At 40.9% G+C, this 24,309-nt stretch overlaps 1 protein-coding gene across 6 annotated transcripts in view; it reads left to right on the top strand.

Annotated features, from left to right (window-relative positions):
* The window catches only part of LOC309848547 (cysteinyl leukotriene receptor 2-like), an 84,949-nt gene that overhangs the window by 11,356 nt on the left and 49,284 nt on the right, over positions 1-24,309 (top strand). Inside the window, exon 1 of one of the 6 annotated variants that reach the window (XM_082700271.1) lies at positions 14,974-15,096. The exons of the other annotated variants lie outside the window; for them this stretch is intronic. The gene's annotated coding sequence lies outside the window, so the exon portion shown is untranslated. Of the gene's footprint in view, positions 1-14,973; positions 15,097-24,309 lie in introns of those variants that run through there. 6 annotated transcript variants of the gene reach the window in all.

Genomic DNA, 24,309 nt, shown 5'->3' with positions numbered 1-24,309 from the left:
TCCTATTCTGTCAGTTGTCTTTTGGTTTTGTTGACTATTTCCATTGCTGTGCAAAAGCTTTGATCTTGATGAAGTCCCAATAGTTTATTTTTGCCTTTGCTTCCCTTGCCTTTGGTGATATTTCTAGGAAGATGTTGTTGCAGCTGAGGTCAAAGAGGTTGCTGCCTGTGTTCTCCTCAAGGATATTGATGGATTCCTATTGATGGATTCCTATCTCACATTGAGATTTTTCATCCATTTTGAGTCTATTTTTGCATGTGGTGTAAGGAAATGGCTCATTTTCATTCTTCTGCATGTGGCTGTCCAATTTTCCCAACACAATTTGTTGAAGAGACTGTCTTTTTTCCATTGGACATTTCTTTCCTGCTTTGTTGAAGATTAGTTGACCCTAGAGTTGAAGGTCCATTTATGGGCTCTCTATTCTGTTCCATTGATCAATGTGTCTGTTTTTGTGCCAGTACCATACTGTCTTGATGATTACAGCTGTGTAATAGAGCTTGAAGTCCAGGATTGTGAGGCCACCAACTTTGGTTTTCTTTTTCAACATTCCTCTGGCAATTTGGGGTCTTTTCTGTTTCCATATACATTTTAAGATTATTTGTTCATGTCTTTGAAAAGAATGGATGGTGTTTTGATAGGGATTGCATTAAATGCATAAATTGCTTTAGGTAGCATAGACATTTTCATAATATTTGGTCTTCCAATCCATGAGCATGGAATGCTTTTCCATTTTTTTGTGTCTTCCTCCATTTCTTTCATAAGTACTTTATGGTTTTCTGAGTACAGATTCTTTGCCTCTTTGGTTAGGTTTATTCCTAGGTATCTTACAGTTTGGGGTAAAAGTAAATGGGGTGGACTCCTTAATTTCTCTTTCTTCTGTCTTGCTATTGGTGTATAGAAATGCGACTGATTTCTGTGCATTGATTTTATATCTTGACACTTAACTGAATTCCTGTATGTGTTCTAGCAGTTTTGGAGTGGAGTCTTTTGGGTTTTCCACATAAAGTATCATATCATCTGCAAAGAGTGAGAGTTTGACTTTTTCTTTGCTGATTCAGATGCCTTTTATTACTTTTTGTTGTCTGATTGCTGAGACTAGGACTTCTAGTACTATGTTGAATAGCAGTGGTGATAATGGACAACATGCCATGTTCCTGACCTTAGGGGAAAAGCTTTCAGTTTTTCCCCATTGAGAATAATATTTGCTGTTGTTTTTCATAGGTGGCTTTGATGATATTGAGGTATGTACCTTCTATCTCTACACTGTGAGGAGTTTTGATCAAGAAAGGATGCTGTACTTTGTCAAATACTTTTTTAGCATCTACTGAGTATCAAATAGTTCTTGTTATTTCTTTTATTAAAGTATTTTATCACATTAATTGATTTGTGGATATTGAACCAAACTTGCAGTCCAGGAATAAATTCTACTTGGTTATGGTGAATAATCCTTTTAATGTACTGTTGGATCTGACTGGCTAGCATTTTGGTGAGAATTTTTGCATCTGTGTTCATTAAGGATATTGGTCTGCAATTCTCTTTTTTGATGGGGTCTTTGTCTAGTTTTGGGATAAAGGTAATTCTGGCCTCATAAAATTAGTTTGGAAGTTTTGTTTTTAATCTTTTGCTTAGATGATTTGTCCATTTCAGTGAGGGGGGTATTAAAGTCCCCCTACTATTATTGTATTACCTTTTTTTTAAAAAAGATTTTATTTATATATTTGACAGACAGAAATCACAAGTATGTGGAGAGGCAGGCAGAGTGCGAGAGGGAGGAAGCAGGCTTCCCACTGAGCAGAGAGCCCAATGCAGGGCTCTATCCCAGGACCCTGGGATTATGACCTGAGCCAAAGGCAGAGGCTTTAACCCACTGAACCACCCAGGGGCTCCTATTGTATTATTGTTGATGTGTTTCTTTGATTTTGTTTTTAATTGGTTTATATAATTGGCTGCACCCATGTTAGGGGCATAGATATTTAAAATTGTTAGATCTTCTTGTTGGACAGAACCTTTAATTATGATATAGTGTCCTTCCTCATCTCTTATTAGAGTCTTTGGCTTAAAACCTAATATATCTGATACAGGGATCGCCACCCCAGCTTTCTTTTGATGTCCACTAGCATGGAATATGGTTTTCTACCACCTCCCCTGACTTTAAATCTGGAGGTGTGTTTGTGTCTAAAATGAGTTTCTTGCAGATAGAATATTGATGTTTTTTTTTTTTAATTCATTCTGATACCCTGTGTCTTTTGATTGGGACATTTAGCCCATCTGCATTAAGGTAACTATTGAAGATATGAATTTAGTGCCTTTGTATTGCCTATAAGATGACCGTTATTGTATATTGTCTCTGTTCCTTTCTGGTCTGTTACTTTTAGGCTCTCTCTTTGCTTAGAGCAACCCCTTTCAATATTTCCTATAGGACTGGTTTAGTGTTTGTGAATTCTTTTAGTTTTTATTTTTCCTGGAAACTTTTTTATCCCTCCTTCTATTTTCAATGACAGCCTAGTTGGATATAGTATTCTTGGTTGCATACTTTTCTCATTTAGTGGTCTGAATATATCATGCCAATCCTTTCTGGACTGGCAGAACTTTGTGGCTAGGTCTGTTGCCAATCTAATATTTCTACCATTGTAGGTTACAGACCTCTTGTCTTGAGCTGCTTTCAGGATTTTCCCTTTGTCACTGGGACTTGTAAGTTTTACTATTAGGTGACAAAGCATGGACTTATTTTTATTGATTTTGAGGGGGGTTATTTGTGCCTCCTGGATTTTGTTGCTTGTCCCTTTGTCAAATTAGAGAAATTCTCTGCTATAATTTGCTCCAATATACCTTCTGCCCCCCTCTCTCTTTCTTCTGAAATCCCAATTATTCTAATACTATTTGATCTTATGATATCACTTATCTCTTGAATTCTCCCTTTGTGGTCCAGTAGTTGTTTGTCTTTTTTTCTCAGCCTATTTATTCTTCATCATTTGGTCTTCTATATCACTAATTCTCTCTTCTGCCTCATTTATCCTAGCAGTAAGAGCCTCCATTTTTTTATTGTACATCAGTAACAGCTTTTTAAATTTCAACTTGGTTAGATTTTAGTTCTTTTATTTTTCCAGAAAAGGATTTTATTTCTCCAGAAAGGAATTCTCTAGTATCTTCCATATTTTTTTGGAGCCCAGCTAGCACCTTGATAATCATCATTCTGAACTCTATTTCTAGCATCTTACTAATGTCCATACTGATTAGGTCCCTAACCATTGGTACTATCTCTTGTTCTTTTTTTTGAGGTGTGTTTTTCCACTTTGTAATTTTATCCCAATAAGACTAGATGAATGAGAGAATAAAATACTAAAAGGGTAGCAATAACCCCAGAAAAATATACACTAACCAAATCAGAAGAGATCCAAAACCAGGGGAATAAGAAAGGAGGAAAAAATATAAATATATATTGGACACCTGGTTAAGCTGCTGCCTTTGCCTCAGATCATGATCCCAGGGTCCTGGGATTGAGTCCCACAACAGGCTCCTTGCTCAGCAAGGAGCATGCTTCTCTCTCTGCCTCTGCCTGCCACTCTGCCTGTTTGTGCTTTCTATCTTTCTCTCTGACAAATAAATAAATAGATAAAAATCTTTTATATATAGACTATTGACTAGGGCAGGGCCACACACTTGATTTTGGGTGTATTTTGGTCCATTAGATGAAACTGCTTTGTCCAGTGATTTGTCCATTTCAGTGGACAAATCATAAGTTTTTGGAAAAACTTATATATATATATAAACACAATGAAGGGATGGAATATAACTGTAAAGATGAAAATTTAAAAAGATTCTAAAAAAGTAATTGATAAGATAAGAAGTTGGTTGAAATAAGAAAAAAGAAAATAAAAAAGAGGAAAGAACGTGATCAGGCTGGAGACTAGAACAAAGCTATACACCAGATTAGAGTGTATTTTGATCTATTAGAAGAAACTATGCCAAAATTTTAAAGAAAGAAAAACCTGTATGTATACAAAAAAGAAGGTTAAATGCAAAGAAAGGATAGAAAATGACCATAACAATACAAATTTAAAACGTTTTTTAAAAGGTATTGATAAGATAAAATAGTTAAAAAAAAATAAAGTAAGAAAGATGAAAAACTTAAAAAATAGAATAAAAAACATAAAATTAAAAAAATTTAACTTTGAAGGACTAAAGAATCATGGGGAAAAGCCATGAATTCTATGTGCTGTATTCCCATATCTCTGAGGTTTTGCAGTTCTCGTTGGTTGGTGAACTTGGTCTTGTTTGGATGTTCTTCCCGATCTTCTGGGGGGAAGGATGAGTTGCAGTCATTCTCAAATGTCTTTGCCCAAGGCAGAATTGCACCACTCTTGCCAGGAGTCAGGCTGAGTAATCTGCTTGGGTTTGCTCTCAGGAAATTTTGTTCCCTGAATGCTTTCTGTAGAGCTTTGGAGGACGAGAATGAAGATGGCACCCTCTCAATCTTTTGCCCAGTGGAGCCAACAGCTCAGAGACCCACTCCTCAGTGCACCAAAAGCAGTCAATCCCTCCTGTCTCCCTGGTTTCTGGCTGCACTCCGTGCTCATCCACCTGTGACTGAGCATTTCTACCTCTGGCACACAGCCCCATTGGAGGTTTGGAGTCTCCAAACCCAGCCGATTCCTGCACTGTACTCATGCGCTGCTCCCCTGGGGAGAAAGGTGAGTCTCCCCAGATCTGCCACTTGTTGGGTTCCTGCTTGAAGAGCAGTGGTCTTACTATGCCTTGGATCATGATTTAAGGTAACCCCAAGCTGAAAGCCCAAGCCTTGGCTCCATCTCTGTAGCTGGCTTCTCCGCTCTTATACCTGGGAGCTCTGCTACACTCAGACACCCTTAGTCTTTTTGTGACCCTGAGGGTCCTGAGACCACACTGTGCTCATGAGGGCTCCATCCCTCACTTAGCCTCTAGAGTGACACCTGTCAGTGGAGTAGATTTCTAAAAGTTCCGATTTTGTACTGTTGCTCTACAGCTTGCTGGGAGCTGGCCCCTCCCTCCGCGGTCTCTCTTCCCATATGTTGCCTTGGATTCACTTCCCTGCACATCCTACCTTCAAGAAAGTCATCACTTTTCTGTTCCTAGAATTGCTGTTCTTCTTCTCTTCCATCTCCTGTTGAGTTTGAAGGTGTTCAGAATGGTTTGAGAACTATCTAGCTGAACTCCTGTGACCTGATGATATTCAGGTCTCCTACTCCTCCACCATCTTGTGCCTCCCTCCCTTTCTGGAAGCTTTTAGGATATTTTCTCTATCCCAGAAATTCTGAAACTTCATGACACCTCATGGGTCTTTTTCACTCATTGTGTTGGCCCTTTGGTGGGCTCCTTTCAACGTAGAGACTTCTTTCCTTCAACTCTGTTAGATGTTCTCATATCTGTCTTTAACATGTTCTTCCTTCTCTTTCTTAAATTCTCCCTTTCTCGATCTCCTATTAACTAGATACTTTTCCACCTGGTAGCAATCCTTTTTCTTATCCTTTTCCCCTCTCTGTCTTATTGTGCTTCTTTCTGGGTCATATTACCTTTATCTTCCAATGTTCTGTACACAGAAAAGTCTCTGAATTTCAAAAATATTCTACCATCTTCTAAAACGATGTTGACATTTCTTGTTCATCATTGATTCCTCTTGTGTTTTCTTTACCTTTGCAGATTTATACCTTTTAATCCTTGATCATCACGTTGGTGTTGGTTTGCAGAAGGAGGATTTGGGGGAGTGGTGCTGGTAGGGATAGGACAGAGTGGTTATTTCAGTACTGGGGCTTTCTGGTGTTTTTGTTCTTATTTAATTGCTGATCTGCTTACCACATAGGACCTGGACACAACATTGGGTTCATTCTCTATCCTCCCCTTCAAGGTGTCTCTTAATGACATCCTTAGTGTATAGAGGCAGAGGGTATAATGGAAGATATCCAGATTGGACTCCTATGAAGTCACCTCAAACCCCAGCTCTGTGCTTTATTAGCAGTGTCAACTTAGTCAAGGCATCAAACCACAGTGCTACCATGTCCTTCTCTGTGAAATGACTCTATCATATCTGCTGTACCTATGACAGGTGGTTATTAAGAGCATCACATCAAGAGATAGCATGTGTAAGAGTATTGGCAAACTATAAGGCATTACAAACACATTAATTAGAATTGGCAATGAATGGTACCAGCAGCTAGTTCTTCAGGAGGATCCCATGTCTGAAGGCAGAACACAGGGTGTTCTACTTCCCGGCTGCCTGCCCATTCTGACTCTTTCCAAATGCCTGTTTCAGATTTTGTTAGACTCTTAGGAGCCTTGATCTTGGAAAGTCAACTCCCCTTTGTGGAGAAAACAAAGATGAATCAACATGTGTTGAACAGGATTCCGCCCCCCCCCCCGCCCCAAAATACAAATGAGCAGCTAGGGAGACTTCAGCTCACCCACTTTCCAAGCAAGGTGACCAGGTATAGTCATTAGGATGAGTGATTAGAAGGTGGGAGTAACCAATAAAATCGCAACTGGCTTGTATCTTGTCTGAAGAAAAAGCTTGGCTACCCAAGGGAATCTGCAGAGTAAAAGGGAAGTCAGGGAGCAAAATGTTATCTGTGTCTTCAACATCATTCAATGAAGAAGGCAGTGGGCACATGCCCATTACATTTGCTTGGCAGCTGCATTTTCTTAGCATAGATGGCTGTTATCAGTCTACATAAGCTTATCAACACTATTAACATAATAAAACACATTTTTTGGTTCTAACTTTATGTTGATTAATTCTTCAATCATCCAGCAAATAATTATTGAGTGCTTGGGATACAGCAGTGAACAAAAAGGATCAATATGCCTGCCTTCCTGGAGTTTATCCTCTTTGAAGATATAACTTTTTTAAAAACTTTTTTTAAAAGATTTTATTTATTTATTTGACAGACAGAGATCACAAGTAGGCAGAGAGGCAGGCAGAGAGAGAGGAAGGAAGCAGGCTCCCTGCTGAGCAAAGAACCCAATGTGGGACTCGATCCCAGGACTCTGGGATCATGACCTGAGCTGAAGGCAGAGGCTTTAAACCACTGAGCCACCCAGGTGCCCCAAGATATAACTTTTTGAGTGACCATTCACTCTGCTAGGGGTTAGAGACTGGCCGTCTAGGGACTTACTGTTAATAGATATGGCTTCCCTAGGGCAAGAATGGTTGATTCACTAATTCAAATACCCAGTCCCTTTGGTACACCAAAAATTAATTGCATTCTGGTCTCTAGATTTTGGTTAGCTTGAGGTAGTCCTTGACACTTAACTATGTATGAGTGTACAAGGTTGGGTTTCCTGATTCATTCAATTAATGACTGGGCCCTGGAAAGTGTTGACCCAGTAAAGTTAATTTTCTGTAGACACACTGGGTCTAAATCTCCTTTTATCATTTCCCTGTCACATCACTTTCTCTAACCTCAACAGAGATATTCATATGTCATGCGTAATCATACTCTCTCTTGCAGAGCATGTGTAGGGACAGATAAAAGTGAGTTATTGATATATTCATTGCTCAGGTGATTCTGCAGACCTATGATACAGCAGACACTGTGCCCAGGAGATGAAGGCAGCAGTATCTCTTCACAGGGTGATGCTGGGCTGTATATGGAAAGCTCTCTTGATGGACAGGGTTGAATTCTAGTCTTGGATCTGCTAGTGGCTTGTGTGAGTGATCTCTGTTTCTGGGTCTTTACCTGCGATCAAGAAGATGGACTAGCCCATCTCCCGGCTTTGTGATATAACATTTCTGTGTCAGAAAGGTGTGTGGTGGGACCTTTTGGAGAGTGTGAGGAAAAGCAATATGTAATTTGGCAGAGAATGGGAGAGGCGGAAGGATGCATGGTATTGTTTTTTCTGTGTGTGTGTGTGTGTGTGTGTGTGTCTGTGTTTTGTTTTTGTTTTTTCCCCCAGAATGTCCACCTTTCCTCAGCAGCACCAGGGAGTCACAGTGCAGTTCACCAGGAAGCTCCTGCTTTCAACACACTGCAGGGCGGGGTGGAGATGGTGGTGGTGGTGTGGTGCCTGGGTGGCTCAGTCGTTAAGCGTCTGTCTTTGGCTCAAGTCATGATCCTGAGGTCCTGGGATCGAGCCCCATATCAGGCTCCCTGCTCAGCGGGAAGCCTGCTTCTTCCTCTCCCACTTCCCCTGTTTGTGTTTCCTCTCACTGTCTCTTTCTGTCAAATAAATAAAATCTTAAACAAACCAAAACACACGGGGGATTCGGATGAGGGTGATGAGATAAACCGAGCTGGGCTTTCCCTCCTGCCCAGTTGCAAGCTCAGCCTAAGGCCTGGACCCCAGCAAGCCTGAGGCTGCAGCAGAGTTCCAGCCTCCCAGGGGATTTGTGCCCCATCCTGAGGCTAAGGCTGCTCTCTTAGCATCTGCACCAGGAGGAAAGACAGCTTCCCACAGACAGTGGTTTGACCCAACTCACTGTGTGCCTCAAGTTCTGTCTTCTTAAAGGAGGCGCAGGGAAGAGGGTCCTTTTCCTTGAATTATAACCCCCCAACAATGGGCCCTCCTGTGTTCTGAGCCTCTTCAAACACACACACACACACACACACACACATACACACGCACACTATACACACATATACCCCCCTATACATGCCCTATACACACACCATACATACGTACACACTACACATGCAGACACAGATATTGGCATACATACACCCTCCCTTTAACCAACACTATAACAAAACAATTTTTTTTTCATTTGCTCATTCAATAATCACTTATTAAGACCTTAGTAAGTACCAGGCCTCTTCTAGATTCAGGACATTCATGATGAACAAAAGACAACAAGGAGCTTACTATTTTGTGGGGAGAAAGATAATGAACATAAAAACAAAAAAGTATAATGTAATATGATACACAGTTGTGGTAAGTGTTAGAAACAAAAGAAAGCAAGGTTTGGAGACCAGGGAATAGACCTCTTGGGTACGGGGCTAGATAAGGTAGATAAGGAAGATTAGGAAGGCCTGTCACCTCCTCAGCTGATCTGTGAGCAGGGTTCCTTAGGATTTAATTTCCCCAATTTCCAACCTTACTCTTAAAATGCCAAAATAGTTTTCCTTCTAGCTAGTTTTGACTGAAATTACTTTAAATGCATTGTACACCTCTGCCTTATAATGTAGGAAACCAGCATCTTTTCAGCTTTGATTACTGGAAACTTCTGGGCTAGAATATAGTCCAGCAGTTCTCAGAGTGTGTCCCTGGGCCAGCAGCATCCACATCCCCCTAAACTCATTGGAAATGGCCCCAATCTGCTTTAACAAGTCCTCTAGGTGATTGTCATGCCCAGTGGGGCCTGGTATGGGAATGCCACCAGCAGCAGGCAGCATCTTTGTCCCATCCCCAAGGGGTGCCTCCTCTTTCCTGTAGGCCCTGTCTCCCTGGGGGTTGTCAGCGTTCCTTGTCATGGGTGGCATCAGAATGTCTCTGTTTAATTTGTATTCCCTTCAAATTTGCTGCTTCTAATCAGCTCTGTGCTGAGAAACCAGATCATCAGCCCTAACTTCATTATGCAGAGACTAGGCATAAATTCCAGGGCTGCCTGTTATTAGTAATTTGATCATTCACTGTCATGGCATTGACTGGTGGAGAGGACACAGGCCTCCGGAGTCAAGTAGACCCAGACTTTGGTCCCAAACCCCACCCACGCTGGGAGTTTGCCAGCTACTGTGTATGCCTGTCCCAGTGATGCCTTCTGGAAATGGGAAGTAACTATAGGATGGGTTTCTGAACCCCACCAGCACCACTGTGAGATAAATCTGAAGTAAAATGTCATGGCTCCCCCAACCTCCATCAGCCTCCACTCTGACTGGTGGACCTCAGTGAGGTTTGGGATCCACCAGAATGAGTATCTGTTTGGAGTTAGGGTCCAGTGAGCTGCCAAAAGTCTGATTATTTCCTATCTCCAGGGCAGTCACCCTGGCCAATGGACAAACGTTCCGCGAGGCGAAGGCTGGGACGGAGATTAAAAAGGCAGATTTTTAGCAGTGTAGCAGGGACATTTCTTAGGGGGATATAGCCCCCCATTTTACTGGTTGTGGAATCTTGCTTCAGTTAGAAAGAGAATTGTCTGGCAACAGTGACATGCCCAATAAGTGTTGGGACATTTGAGGATGGGACTGATCTAGGTGTGATTTTTTTTTTTTTTTGGCCACGTCATTGTCCTTATGAAAAATTTGCTCAATCTTTATCCTTTTTAAAGAAACAAAGTTAAAAATTTTTTGTGATATACCAGATACCAGAAAATTCATCCATTTAAAGTGCACCATTTGATGGCTTCTAGTGTATTCCCCAAATTGTACATTCATCACCATAATCAATTTTAGCTATTTTTTATTGCCCTAACAAAGAAATGACACATCCCTTAGCCATCACCCTTCCCACAATCTCCTTATTGTCCCCAGCCCTAGGCAACCACTAATCTGTTTTCTATCCCTATAGATTTTCGGATTCTGGACATTTCATATAAATGGAATCTTACAGAATATGCTCCTTTATAATTGGTTTCTTTTTTTCTTTCTTTTAAAAGATTTTATTTATTTATTTGACAAAGATCACAAGTAGGCAGAGAGGCAGGCAGAGAGAGAGGGGGAAGCAGGTTCCCCACCAAGCAGAGGGCCCTACATGAGGCTATATCCCAGGATGCTGGGAGCATGACCTGAGCTGAAAGCAGAGGATTTAACCCACTGAGCCACCCAGGCACCCCAAAAATAGAGAGATTTTATTTGTTTATTTGACAGAGAGAGAGAGCACAAGTAGGCAGAGCAGCAGGCAGAGGGAAAAGAAGGGAGCCGAATGTGGGACTTGATCCCAGGATCCTGGGACCATGACCTGAGCCAATGGCAGCCGCTCAATCAACTGAGTCACCCAGGCACCCTCTGTAACTGGCTTCTTTCATTTAGTATAATGTTTTTGAAATCCATCCACGTTGAATAGTATATATTAGTACTTCATTTTTTACTGCCAAATAATATTTCACTGGATATATCACATTTATTTATAAATTAATGAATTGGGTTGTTTTTTTTTTTAACTTTTTGGCCATTATGAATGATGCTAGTATCAATATTTCTGTCCAATTTTTTTATGTGGATGTATGTTGTTATGGATTGAATACTTGTGTTCTCCTAAATTCATATGTTGAAGCCCTAACTCCCAATGAGATGGTGTTAGGAGGTGAGGCCTTTGGAAGGTGATTAGGTCATGAGGGTGGAGCCCTCATGCATGGGATTAGTGCCCTTATAAGAAGAGGAAGAAACCAAGAAACTCCAGTGCATGCGCTCTCTCTCTCTCTCTGTCTCTTTCCTTCTTTGTCTCTCTCTTTCTCCACTATGAGAAGACTTAACAAGAAGTTGCCAACTATAAGCAAGGAAGAGGGCTTGCACCAGAACCCAAAAATATGATGGCACCCTGATCTCAGACTTCCAGCCTCCAGAACCATAAGAAATAAACACGTTTGGAGGCACCTGGGTGGCCCAGTCATTAAGTGTCTGCCTTTGGCTCAGGTCATGATCTCAGGGTTCTGGAATCGAGCCCCCACATCAGGCACCCTGCTCGGTGGGAAGCCTGCTTCTCCCTCTCCCACTGCCCCTGCTTGTGTTCCCTCTCTCTCTGTCAAATAAATAAATAAAGTCTTAAAAAAAATAAACATTTTTGTTGTTTAAGCCACCCAATCTATGGTATTTTTGTTACAGCAGCCCAAACTGGCTATATGATCTATGTTTTCATGTATCTTGGATATATACCCAGAAATGGAATTGTTAGATCATACTGGTAGTTCTATGTTTAAACATCTGTGGAGTCACCAGACTACTGCACTACTTTACATCCCCATTAGCAGTGCACAGGAATTCCAATTTGTCCTCATACTTACCAGCACTTATTGTCTGACTTGTTGAATATAGCCATCCTAGTGGATGTGAAGTTCTGTCTTATTGTGGCTTTGATCTGTATTTCCCTGATGGCTAATGATGTTGAAATGTTTCATGGGTTTAGTGGCCATTTGATATCTTCTTTGGAGAAATGCCTATTCAGGCCCTACTCCTATTTTAAAATTGGCTTATATTTTTTTAAATTATTGATTTTTATTTTATTTTTTATTATTTATATTATTTTATTATTTTATTTTTATTTATATATAAAATTTTAATTATTGTAAGGGTTCTTTTTGTATTATATATACAAGTCCTTTATCAGATATAGATGATTAGTAAATATTTTCTCATTTTTCATTCTCATTTCATTCTCATTAGTAAATATTTTCTCATATTTCCCATTCTATAGGCTGTCTTTTTACTTTTACTTGGTGTCCTTGGATGCACACAAGTCTTAATTTTGATGATATAGTATTTTTAAATCTATTTTTATTTTATCACGTGTACTTTGGTGTCATACTTAACAAATTATTCCCTAATCCAAGATCAAAAAGATAACCCTATGTTTTCCTCTAAGACTTCCATAGTTTTAAGTCTTACATTTAGACCTCTAATCCTTTTTTTAAAAAAGATTTTATTTATTTATTTGACAAAGAGAGAGAAATCACAAGTAGGCAGAGCAGCAGGCAGAGAGAGAGGGGGAAGCAGGCTCTCCGCTGAGCAGAGAGCCTGATGCGGGGCTCGATCCAAGGATGCTGGGAGCATGACCTGAGCTGAAGGCAGAGGCTTTACCCACTGAGTCACCCAGGCACCCAGACCTTTAATCCTTTGAGTTAGTTTTTGTTAGTAATGATGTGAAATAAGGCTCTAACTCCATTCTTCTGCATACGGGCTTCCAGCTATCCCAGCACCATTGGTTGGAAAGACTTCTTTTTTCCCATTTAATTGGTTTGGTATCCTTGTCAAAAAATCAGCTGGCCTACCCACTTTATTTTGTCTTAAATTTTTACCCCCAAAAACTTTGCTGGTGCAGATATTGATTCGGGAAAAAACAAACAGATGCACTGAACAAAAGCAAGCCATGGAGAGTATTCTGCTATTTCTGGATGACAGTGGAGTATGGCTTCTATTTTAAGTCCTTCTAGTGTCCGTTTCAATGCACCCTGGCCAGTTTGTCCATTAACTTGCTGCTTGACATCATGTGTTGAAAAGAGTTTATTTTATCTCGAAGCAAACAAAACATAGACCCCTGAAAAGAGGCTGGCTCTAGACACTTCAGTAGACCTTAACATTTGCTACAATTCAGCCATCTTTATTTCTGCTTAGACTAAGATTTTGGCCAACCTGGGAGTCCACTGACATTTTAGTTGAAAAATAAACCTGTTGAGGACATTGCTGTTTTTCTTGTGGAGTCATGGCACCTTTTTCAGGGCTGCAGTTGAAAAAGTTGCTTGGTCCCAGGATTGCCTTCCCACTAAACCTCTTCATTCAGGGAAACTGCCCATTTATAATAATAGCAGAGTGATGTTAAAATATATTAGAAATTGCAGGAGCTGAAGCGCAAGTACTGTGCATTGCAAACAGATCTCTTGTTGATAGGGAAGGGAAGAGGGAATGTGTGCTCCCTAACAACTTGGGATCGGTTCAAACATGCCAGACTTGCTTCATGGTTCAAGCACTGAGTGCCAAGCCACAGAGCCAGGGAACAGAGGCTTCAAGGAGAAAAACCCTCTTAGGAGAGTTTATCATTCAAAACCATCAAATGGAGGCACATATCACTCAACCTTGGGTGATCTTCATTATGTGAGTTGAATCCCATTCAGAAGTATTATAGCCGAGCTCACCGAGGGGCTGTAAGTCAGCTCCGATTGTAGGAGATTCTTCAGTCTGGTCTCAGATTTCAATGTCATTTCCATCTGTTCTGCTGAACACCTATGACGTGCAACGCTCCATATGAGTAGTATGGGGAGGTAGGGGTAAAGATGAATATAGAAAGGCACGATCCACAATTTAATGGAGTTTATAATTCAGCAGGACTTTGCCAGAACTGAATATTGAAGGAATCATGCACTGTTTAAAAAATTATGGAGTTTTAATAAGCAATAGTTCCTGTGTTTGATGTTTCTCCAAATCGCCCTCGGGTTCAGTGATTCAATAGGATTAGAATCAGCAAAACTATTATAATAATGGCTATAGTTTATTGCAGTGAAAGTATATAGATTGAAATCAATAGAAAAATGCATATAGGATAGAGTTTAGTAGACATCAGGCACAAGCTTCCGGTGTCCTCTCCCAAAGGGGTCATGCTTACTTCTTCAGGCAGCAGTGTGTGGCAATGCACACAAAACAGTGCCAATAAGGGAAGCTCACCCAGCCTTGGAGCCCAGAGTTTTTATTGCTGTTCTATTACCCATGCATGGCTGACTGTCCATGTGCATGACCTAAGTCCAGGCCCTGAAGAGATGAAGGTAATATCACATGGCCGTAGGCCCTCAATAAATCACACTGTCAGCATAAACTATCTGACATAGCCTAAGAAACTTAGGTAAATAAAGATATTTTTATCAGGCAGGATATCCCAATAACCTAGAGGTGATCTCCTAAGAATTGAATAAGGGCCAAACTTCCTTGGGGAAATGTACCTGTTTGGACAACCCAGACTTGTTGAGATTGTCCTTTACTACGCAGAACCCAAATGCATTCTTATTGTTAAGAGAAAAATTCAGACATTACAGACAGGTCTAAATCAACCCTCTTCATGTAGGAGCATCTGTACCAATGTAATGTTAGCCTAGGCATGGTTGTGAGAAGCTCTGTTGTAGTGAGCACTGGGACTCTGTCTCAGTACAGCTTCAGCATTAGTAGAAAAACAGTTGATGCAAAACATGCTTAACATTGGAATAATCTTTCACATACTTTCCAAGGAATTCTCATAAAAACTCAGATTACATTTCATCTGAATCCAGACAGATTGTGGGAAAGTTAAAATAATCTCTCAAGAAAAAAAGATGACAAATGAGACACTCATTCCCAAGCCAGCTACACATTCACAGTGGCTTATGCTAGTTCCTCTGGGATCACTGGGGAAGGCAGTATGGAGTTGGAATGCTATCATCAGAATTGAGCTTCAGTTCCAGTTTTGTCACTTCTTGGTGTCTACAGCAGGTTGACTTGCATCATCCCCCAAAAGGTATGTCCAAGTCCTAAACCCTAGTACCTATGAGTGTGACCTTGTTTGGAAATAGGGTCTTTGCAGATGTAATTTGGTTAAAGATCTAGAGGTGGCATCAGCCTGGATTTAAGGTGGGACACAAATCCAATGACTGGCATCCTAATAAGAGAAAGGGGGGAGATTTAACACACAAAGAGACACACACAGGAGGAGGCCGTGTGGTGATGGAAGCAGAGATTGGAGCACTTCAGCTTTAAGCCAGACAGTGCCAGGATGGATGCTGCCATCAGGAACTAGGAAGGAGGGAGTAAAGATTCTTCCCCAGATGCTCCAGAAGCAGCTAAGTCTGCTGACAGCTTGATTTCAGATTTCTGGCTTCAAGGACTGTGAGAGGATGCATTTTTGTTGTTTCAAACCACCAAGTTTGTGGCAATGTTTTATCGCAGTGCCAGGAAGCTAAGACAGTGACCCTGTGCCACTTTCTGAACTTATCTAGTCTGTATCATTCATAAGACCACAATACCTACCTCTTGAGAGAATTAAACAAGGTAATGCATAAATAACAGTGAGAAATCTTTCTAATGTGAAATTTCTATTTTCCTAGTAATTCTCAAATGCTTCATGAAGATGCTGCTTTGGGGATTTTGTTGTATAGTTTTACACTTTTTTGGCATTACGACTGTGAACTCAGTGGAAAGTAAACGTCCCAGCAAGATTCTATGAACTCTCATATGATTTCAGTGCAGAAGAGTGAGAAAAGAGAAACAGGAATTGGAACAAGTGTCAGCTACCTAGGCTCTCCTTGAAGAGATACACATCTCCTTCCACCAATGATGGCCATTGCTGAGTGACTTCATCACTTGGACAGCTAAGTCCCAAGGGCTGGGGGTCCTAGACTGGGAGGCTGCATCAGGCTACATTCACTTTGTCAACACAGGGTGGTGAACATGACCACTGCTTCTTTCCTTTGGGTCCTCTGTGTTGATGCTGTGCCTAAGCACACAGGGCAATGAGGGGCAAGAACTACATCCTTAACAGGAAAAATTATTCCTAACTGGACTGAAAAGGCTTATCACCCCAGGAGTCCAGAATCACCATAACTTCCTTCTATGGTTTTGCCTCTTTATTGTGCTGACATGCAGGCATGTCATCATTTACCCATAAGTCTGGAAGAGCAGTCTCTGGTGTAGGTGCTACTCTAGACCCAAGTCATTTGTCCCTGTCATGAGAAGGACTTATGTTAAAGAAGCCCCCTGCCCACTCCTTCAGGATAATCAAATTCTATACTCATTGTCATCAGTGATAGGGAGAGGAGATAGAAACTTAATTTATTAGGTACTTATTCTGTGCCAAGAACAATGTCAGCTGCATTCACATAGATTTTTTTTTCTCATTTAATCCTCATTTGAATAATTTGGAAAGATCCTAGCTTAAATTAGATATGGGGGATGTGGCCTGCAGATAAACTGAACAAAGAATTCAGTCTTCACAAGCTATTGGGAGAAGGATTATCTGCCCTTACAATTATCTGTCTTTTGTTAAGGAACCACAGTTTTGTCCCAGCACAATCTTCATTCATTTTCATTCATTATTTCAACAAATATTTAATGAATGCCTTTTGTGTGTTAGTTAGCAATCTTCATCCCATGAAGCTTATGTTCTAGTGCAGGAAGAAGACAACAGATTGATAAAATATATGCTATGTTAAAAGGTATAGAGCAAGATGGAGAAAATAGAGGAGAGTAATAAGGTTTGGAAGTACAGGGTTAAAGAGTGTGGACAAGGTACATCTCACTGAGAAGGTAGCACCTGAGCAAAGACTTGAAGCAGGTGAGAGAAGAGCCATGTGGTTGTCTGGAGAAGAGCCTTCTAGGCAGAGGCAGAGGCTCTGCTCTGGGAGCGTGCTTGGTCCGTTTAACGAACAACAGGAATGGCAGCTATGATAGAGTAAACGAGGGGAGATCACCAGTAGGGCGGTAGGAGAGAAGAGGGTAGGAAAATATTATAATGGAACTTATCAGCAACTGTAAGGCCTGATGTGAAGGCTATTGGAGGGTTTCCGCTGAAGGAGTGATCAGATTAGAACAGGCCTTAAAGGGATCGCTTTTGGGTCTATGTTGATATAGACTGTAGAGGGGTGTGTCAGTTTCCTAGGACAGCTGTAATAAGTAACACAAACTGGGTGGCTTAAAACCACAAAAGTCTATTTTCTAGCCATGTTTGGAGACTAGAAGTTTGAAATCAAGGTGTCAACAGGGCCATGCTCCCTCTAAAAGTTCTGGGAGAGAATCCTTCCTGGCTTCTTCCAATTTCTGATCTTTGAGGGCATTCCTTGGTGTTCCTTGACTTGTGGTAGCGTACCTCCAATCTCTGCCTCCCATCTCCACATGGCATTTTCCCCTTTATCTCTGTGTCTCTAAATCATTCTCTCATAAGGACACCAGTTACTAGATTAGGACCTACCCCAATCTGACCTCATCTCAAATTGTTTATGTTTGCAAAGACCTTATATCCAAATAAGGTCACCTTTACAAATACTGATGTTTGGACTACAACATATCTTTTCTTGGGACACAGTTCAACCCATAGAAAGAATTGAGGGTGGAAGCAAGAAGCCCAGCTAAGAAGCAAGGGCAGAAACCCAAGTAAGATAGATATTTTTAGCTTGGATCTAAGCTATGGGAGAAGAGTAGTGAGAAGTGGTCTGACTCTGGTCAGCTCAGAAGGGGTCTGATATATTTTGAAATCTGAGTGAAAGTGTTTCTGACCTATTGGAAATCAAAAAGAGAGGCAGCAAGGGTGTCTCAAGGGTTTTCCCATGAGCACTTGGAAGATTAGAGATGTCATTAACTGAAGTGGCAAAGACTGCCGGAAGGGCAGACTTGGGGTATGAAGATCAGGTGTTCGATTTTGAGCATGTTTAGTTTAAGACGTCTTTTAGATATCCAGTAAAAATGTTGAGTAGGAAATTGAATAATCAAATCTATAGTAGTTCAGGGAGAGGTCGAAGCTAGAGATAAACTGGGAATCATGGGCATACAGATGGTAAACTCCTTATCTTATCTTGGTCGTTCTGTAGACACCGTATTGGTAAAATATTTACATGAAAGCTATAGCTGGGTATCTGGAAGTTATTCTGTTGTTGAAAAGGCTGTGAAAGTGTAAAACATTTTCCAGGCTTTGTAACAAACCCCTCAATGTCACTTATTCTTTTGTGGGAAAGGAACATGATGAAGAAACTTGGTCACTTGAGACAATAGTTAATGTTGAGCTCCTAATATATGCCGGGTTTATTTTCTAAGTTCTTTTGTTCAATACTTATAATAACCCTTTGAGACTGATTGGTACTGTCAACAGCCTCAATTACAAAGGAGAAAACCTAATTTTAAGGTGGTTAGGTAACTGACTTAGAGATATCCAGCTTCTGAGTGGCGCAGTGGAGAGTCAAACCCACATTTGCCTGAGAGTGGAGCTGTAGATGTTGAGCACTGTTATTTAACTTCATAAGTTGTCTGTATGCCTTTTGTAGAGCTCTCTAAGGGAAGCACTTCTTTGAAATGCATTTCTTAAATTGCCTCCAATTTCCTATTCTTAACTTTTGATTACCCCCAACCCCTCATTTCTACTTTTTTTTTTTTTTTTTTAAAGTAAGGGGGTTGAACTCAACATGGGGCTTAAACTCATGACTCTGAGATAGAGAGTCACATGCTCTACTTACTGAGCCGGTGAAGGGCCCCTCAACTCCTCGCTTCTGACAGTGTGTCTGAATTTCCCATGGGTGAGGTTAAATAACTTCGCGTTCAGAAAGCAATGCTTACTAAGCTGTCACATCAAGGCCCATCGCCTTTCAGCTGGAGAAGACTATGGCCACTAGGACCCAAATAGCCAGAAAGGGCTAGCAGCCTCCAGCCTGCTCACACTGCCTGCCTGTCCTCGAAGTGTTTCCACAACCTTGCAACAAGTGTCCAAGCTGCAGGCCAAGCCAATATCTCTTGGTTGGGGGCGTGTCTCCATATTCTCTGTAGCCAATAAGATGGAGTTGTAAGAGTTCATCAAGCACCTCCTGGTCTACCCACTCTGGACACCCTAACCTTGGTTCAAGCTAGACATTGTCTTTGCCCTCCATCAACTCCAGGACAACTTGTGGGGAAGCTCCGTTGAGTTCCTCAAGCTGACTTTGGCTGCTGGTTCTTCATTTTACTCTTAGTGTTGGTGGTCTGCTTCGTGCTGATAGCAGCCAGCTCCTCCTTTCCCTCCACTCTCCTTCCCACTCCCACTCTGTGCCCTTATACTTCTTAAGGTGATAATAATTATAGTTATTATGATAATAATAGCCAAAATTGATTAAGTATTTATGATGTGCCAGGCACTGTGCTCAAGGTTTCACACAGGATATGTTTTCTAATCCTCACAACAATTTAGTGGGTTACATACAACCTTTTCATGATAAGAAAATTTAAGCATAGAGATAATGCTAATGAATGGGATTGCTGGCATTCAAACCCAGGAAATCTCCTTCCACCCTCCCCCTCTCCCCCGTCCCATGTGGTGTCTTCTCTGGAAACAATAGGTTAAACTGGTAATTAGAATTGCAAGCAGGAAATATGTCAGTATGTGTGTCAACCACCCCACTCAAATTCAGATAAGGAGGCCCAAGGCAAATTAAATCATATTCTGACTAGATTTAGCTTAATTTTCTTTCTTACTTTTTCTTTCTGCTAGATTTAGCTTACTTTTTCTTTCTTTCCTTGCTTTTTCCCCAACAATAGACATGGAGTAATATGGTGGCCCCATGAAAATGACAAGGATCATGTCACACAGTGGACAGAAGGTCAGCTTTGGGGTCAGCTCACTAACCAACTCCTGATCAATGTCACTTGACAGTGGCAGTCAAGAGAAACACAGACTCAGAGGCCATTTGATGTTGATTTTATGACATCACTCCCTTGAAATTTCCTAGGAAAGTTGGCTGTCCTTCTGTTAACATAGTAGCTGGAAGAGTCTCTGCTGCTTGGTCAGACACAAGGGCAAGGCAGATGAAAGGGAGGGGTGTGAGGTACAGCTGCACAGATCATGGGTCAATGCTTTATCCTATTTTAGTTTCTATATACAATCGGTTTATTTAGGCTTCTAAACTCATGTGATTAAAACAGAAAATGTTTCAAATTTCTATCTAATAGTTTTGTCCAACTGGCCACCTTGTCAAACTTTACCAATGAGTAGTTCATTCATTATTGATATCTTTGTCAAATTTTATAATTCTTTAGGCATTCTTATTTTAGAACAGCCTCATTTTGATATTTAAGGCTCGTTCTTCTTCATTTCCAAATTTCTACCTCAAAAGTTGTTCTAAGCTTTTTCCCTCTTGCCCTCCTAGTACTAACTAGTCCTGTCTTGGCTCTTGAGGTTTTTGAGGTTAAATGTGGTTTGTACAAGTGTGATTGAGAGCAGGGTTGATTCCTCTGACAAGATCAGATTTGATTTAATAGACAACATTTCAGTCCACATAGCTCTGTAAATTGCACTGGCTCCCCCCACCCCACCCTCTTGCCCCGTCTCACTCCCCTATCCATACCAAAGTTGCTCCATTCCATACCTCTCAACCCTGGGATTATTATTCCCTCAGGTTACCTATCTTTGATCTGGTATCAACAAAGTGACCCAAACCTATTTCTTTTCACTGATGTCTGCTTGATCCATTGGAAACACACACATCTTTGTCTTGCCAAATGGTATAGAAGCTATTCCACCTTGGAGAATTTCCTCTCTATCTTGCCATTATCCTGAAATTTCTCTTCCTCTTTTTCAACTAATGGGCAGATTAGACTGCTACTAGATAAGCAGATATTCAACTAGGGAAGAAAATACAATTCTCCCCTTCTTGTAGTTTTCCCAAACCTTTATCACTGATTCTTTTGGGGTCTTACACTTGTTTTAGAGAATGAAAGGAAATGGATTCTTTTCATAAATGCTGTATTAGTCAAAAAGCCCAGGACTCCTTTACCCTTTAAACTTTTTCTTATGGACACTGGATGTGGTGTGGGGTGGGAAAGTAGGATCGCCCCTGAACTGGTGCCTCTCACAGGCTCTGAGGCTAAAGAGATAACTCCAACCGTCGGCAGCTCTCTGAATGTGGGGTGCTTAATGCCTCTGGTTAATTCTAGGACACAGGAAAAATTTCCCTTTGTGTTCTGTTATGTATAATTTCATGTTTTAATAGTTGAAGGTAGAATTTACCCAAGTGATTTTTCAGCAATAAAAGCCCACATTATTAAGATCTGTGTGCTTAATATAAGGTCCAACACTCATTCTTCCCATCCTCCTTCCTAGAAGAACCATGACTTTTTTCATGAAGAAAGCCTCCTTTTTCTTCTTTCTCTCTCGTTATTTTTCTGGATCATTTAAGAGTAAGACACAGACATAGTGTCTCTTCATTCTCTAATATTTCAGTGTATGTTTTCTCAACTCAAGGAATTTTCTTCAAAAGCACAAGACAATTATCAAAACCAGGAAATTAATATGGATAAAATATTATCTAATCTATAAACTTTATAAATATTTTGTCAATTGATCCAATAATACACTTTGTAGCAAAAGAAAATCCAAGGCATTTGTCACATTTCATGAGTCTCTTTTTAATATACAACGGTTTCTGAGTCTGTCTTTGTATTTCGTGACATTGACCTATTTTAGGAATTCAGGGCAATGAATTTGTAGATTGTCCTCAGTCTGAGTTTGGTTGATGTTTCCTGGTGATCAGATTCAGGATTTCACTCTAGGAGGCACCTGTTGACTAAGCCCATCGGGCTGAGAATTCCCCTCCTCTCCTCTTCTCTCCTTTCCTTTTTTTTTAAAAAAGATTTATTTATTTGAGAGAGAGACCAGGAAAGGATTGGGAGGGAGGGGCAGAGGGAGAGGGAGAGAGAATCTCAAGCCAACTCTATGCCAAGCACAAAGCCCCATGTGGGGGCTCAATCCCACGACCCTGAGATCATGACCTGAGCCAAAATTGAGTCAGCCGCCTAACCCATTGAGACACCCACACATCCTGAGAATTCGATTTCTAACACGAACACATTATTGGGTCACTGGGCACTTATGTCTGTTACTTTGTTGCCACCTTCAGAATTTCCCATATTCATGCTTCTGTCCTGACTACACTGACTCCAACTGCCCTTTCTGTAGCAAGCTGTTAATCATGATCAGGAAAGAACTGATCTGGTAAACTAGATCTATTTCTACTCATTTAATTTGGGGGGAAACTTCCTGCAAATATGGTTGGTCCTCCTGTGCACTCTTCCTGGTACACACAGCCCTGCTCACGGTTCAGAAGATGACCCATGATTAGTTGGCTTGATAAACCTCAGACTTCCCGTGATTGCTCCTGAATAGATTCAAAATGGAATTCTAGTGACTACTTTTCTTTTTTAGGAAGTGAAAAGCTGCAGAGTTGATTGGTTGATTTTTATTTTTAAAGAACAAAGTCTTTTGACCAGGTGCTGTTTATCCTAGATCTGGTGAAAAGTGACTTTATGAGCATGTGCTCAGAAGTTGGCTGCAGTTTATCAGGCTCAGCCTTGCTCCTCTTCAGAAGGACTGTTCCTATTATTTTGCTTGCACTTGGTTTTCCCAGGGGAGGAAGTGGCTCCAATGAGCTCCACTCTACTCTCTTCTGAAATTCGCAATGAATGGAGCAGACACCACAAGCATGTGAGGTCTTCTGTGCGGGTGGGAGTTCTCTCACCAGGATCTCCCCAAGATTAGGCAGATGACTCTGGGGTGTGAGGTGCTTGCTGATGGATTCTTTTGTGAGTTGCCCCTGCACCCAGGGCAGTGCCTCCCCCTCAGGGTATCCTCAACAACAGAGGAGCTACTGTAGAGCAGCAGTCAGTGAAAGGAAGTGAAACCACAAGTAGCAGGAAAAAGTGGCTGAGAGGGTGGTGACAAGAAGGGAATCTGGCTTTTGTGGTTGAGACTGGACTCGTGATGAATGACAGTCCACAGCGCTCCTCCAGGAAGCTGACATATGGGTAGTTTTATTTTATTTTTTATGGCAGCCGAAAGTATCATTTAATACTGGCCATGTTTGATACCGGATGTACTAAATAGTGGTTTTTGACAGATGGTTTTGAAAGGGGCTACGTCCCCAGGTTCTTAAATAATGGCTAAGTGAGTTTTAAGAATGATAAATCACCTATAAATGTATTTATATGCCAAAAAGAAAAAGAGAACAGTATGAATATTACTATCCTTATGATTATAAATATAACCCCCATTTAGCTCACACAGTGCAGGTTCTCAAGGGCATGGCTAGAATGCTGCATGCTCCCCTCATCTTGAGGCTGCGTTCTGCACCACTGTTAGCCCTTGAGATCTCATATCTTGAGAGCTTTTTTTTTTTCCATTAAAAAATAAATATATATAATTTATATACCATAAAGCTCCCCACTTGGAGGTTTATAATTCAGTAGCCTTTAATATGTATACAAGGTTGTGCAACTATCATCACTAATTCCAAGAACACTTTTATCACCCCCCAAAGAATCCCCATACTCATTAGCAGTCACTCCCCATTTCCCCATATCCCCAGCTCCTGGCAACCATTAATCTACTTTCTGTCTCTATGGATTTGCCTCTTATGGGCCTTTCATACAAACAACATAGAATAAGTGGCATCATGTGGTCTGGCTTCCTTCACTAACGTAGTATGTTCGAGGCTCATTGGCATCCTAGCATGTATTAGTACCTCATCCCTTTCAATTGCCAGATAATATCCTATTGTACGGACTTAGTACTTCACTTATCCATTCATCAGCTGACGGACATTGGGGTTATTTCCTCCCTCTGACCATTAAGAATAGTGTTGCTATGAAGATCGGTGCAGAAGTTTTACTGGAGACAAGTTTTCATTTCTCTTTACTTTCTCTTCTCTTCACTTCTCGAAGTGAAATTCTTGGGTCATAAGGTCACTCTATCTTTAATTTGCCAATGGATTGTGGAATTGTTTTTCACAGTAGCTACCCCATTCCTGCCAGCAAAGTATGCGAGTTCTTACCTTTCCACACTCTTGCCTAATCTTGTTAGTGTGTGTGTGTGTGTGTGTGTGCTTCTAGCTCTCCTAGTCGGTGTCTTACTGTGGTTGTGAGCATTTTTAACACAGTGTTCTCACACACATTAGAATTCCAGTTTGCATATAAGAGTGCTCCTAGCCCATAGTCTATTGGAGAACCT

The sequence above is a fragment of the Mustela nivalis genome (genome assembly GCF_964662115.1).
Source record: "Mustela nivalis genome assembly, chromosome: 15".
Lineage (NCBI taxonomy): Eukaryota > Metazoa > Chordata > Mammalia > Carnivora > Mustelidae > Mustela > Mustela nivalis.
Note: the sequence above shows the minus strand (reverse complement) of the source record. Positions and strands in the feature narration are given on the sequence as shown.